This window comes from Tupaia chinensis, unplaced genomic scaffold (assembly GCF_000334495.1).
Source record: "Tupaia chinensis unplaced genomic scaffold, TupChi_1.0 Scaffold000178_1, whole genome shotgun sequence".
NCBI classification, from domain to species: Eukaryota; Metazoa; Chordata; class Mammalia; order Scandentia; family Tupaiidae; genus Tupaia; species Tupaia belangeri.
In genome coordinates, this window is record NW_006159653.1 from 2493383 (window position 1) to 2495338 (window position 1956).

The 1956-nt window shown below is 49.4% G+C and overlaps 1 protein-coding gene across 2 annotated transcripts in view; it reads left to right on the top strand.

The window, feature by feature from the left end:
• KCTD5 (potassium channel tetramerization domain containing 5) overlaps nt 1–1956 on the top strand; it is an 18272-nt gene that overhangs the window by 451 nt on the left and 15865 nt on the right. The gene's annotated exons all lie outside the window — the stretch shown is intronic.

Consider the following 1956-nt stretch of genomic DNA (forward strand, 5'->3'; position numbering starts at 1 on the left):
CCCGGGGCTCCAGCCGGCGCTGCCGGACTCCCGGTCCTGGGCGGGGGAGGGAAATGATGGCCCTGGCGCCCACCGCCCGCAGGATTCCGGTCGTTTCACCTTGGGCGCCCTCTCTGCTCGCCAGTGGAGGATCCCGAACTTTGCCGTGGATCTACTTGTTTTTTCTCCCTAAATTCGTTTGTCCAGGCGTGTGGACACCTTCCGTGCTCCGCCCAGTACTTGCTGGCTCTGGGGACGGGCAGAACCCTCGCATACACCTCATCTTTTCTCACGCTCGAACGCCTTATCGTTGGCATGGGGGTGACACGGGCGGCCTTCCTTTCCCAGTGACTTGCATTTAGAGAGTTGGCGCTCCTTGTCATCCACCACACACATCCTAAAAGGAGCAAAGTATGATTTTTTTTCTAAGGGAATGTACCTCATATTAAGGGGTGGTTTGGGGGTGTCAAGGAGGGACCAGTTGGGGAGTCTTTCAGTCTGCTTTCTAATTAGCTTCGTTTTTCTCTCTGCCCGCCCGGAGGATAGAATTTTCCAGGTTAGTTTGCAGCTCGTCTTTTTTCACATTAAATGCTGATACCGTTGCGCACTGGAAACTAGTTTATTACCTTTACAAGAGTTGTGTAGCTGAGGAAGACTGACGAGCTTAGGAGCTGAGCAGGGCTGAGTCTCAGGAAGAGGTCTGTTTGAAGTCCTGTACCTACGCTTATTCTAGGCAATTCGCAAGTCTTCTACAAGGGGACTTCCAAAGTTTGTGGAAGAATGGGAGTAAAGTGTGAGTTCATTTTGTTGCCAAAATATGTAAAAATCCATGCATATTTAAAAATGAAATCCAAATGCTTGTTTTTTCATAATACACGTTTTCCTTGAGCTCTTTGAGCATTTCCTGTACTGATGCTGTGGGGCCTTTCGGTTGAAACCACATATTACACCTGGCGTGAGCTGTCAGCCCAGTGTTTGCTGCGCGTGAGGCTTTGAGCACACCACCAGTCCGAGAAGCCTGCCAGGCCATTCTCAGTATGGCATGACCTTACCACAGGAAATGAGCGCTTTTTTTGCGTTAGCGCGAAGCCATTCCTCCCGGGCAGAAATCGGGGTTTGAGATATCAGCCCACCCATCCGCCTGGTCACAGTTGTCTCCATTGGTCAGATCCTCCACCCTTAGAGAAGGAACCTCCCAGAAAATGACCGTCATCTCCAGGACAGAAAAGGCCTTTGTCACTGTGATATTCCTCTTACAGCGTGAGTGTTTTTGTTTTATTTATTTATTTATTGAGATTTTTTGGTATAGAGAGCATGTATTCACCGGAGAGACAGAAAGGGAAAAATCACACACACACACACACACACACACTCACCCCGGGGAGACGGCCACACTGCAATTCCTTCTCCTCTATCTTCTCTCGGGACTTTGGGCGCACAAGCGCATGTGCCTGGCGTGAGTCGAGCCACCGAGTCTGGGACTCAAACTGCCGTTGGCTGTGTGGAACTCTAGTGCCAGAACTGCTTTGCCTCCTGCTGGCCCCCTAATTTAAAATTAAAAAAACAAACAGTGGGTCTCAGTGGTCACTCATCTGCTTTTCTACCCCATAGTCCCTGTTCTGCGTGTTAAATTGGGCTTTAAATTGCTCTCGTCATCAAGTTTCTTCTAGGCAGCTGATCCCCAGCGGCTAGCTCTAGTCCAGCCGAGGCAGCCCATCCCTCATGCCACTATCTCTCAGACTGTTTTCGAATTTCCCTTTGCTGTAGCGGGTTCTCCCGTGTGTGACGGGGGTGGGGGGGTGCTCATCAGGACATCACCGTGGTGTAGCTGCTTTTCAGGTTTACTACTACGTTTGATTTCTGAGTTGTAAAACTAAAGTTCAGAACATGAAAGTAATACAGCAGATCCAGTTTCCGTCTCAAGATAGTTGATGTAAGTCAGGGTTCGTTTTAGTCACAGATAATTTGTTAGAAAGA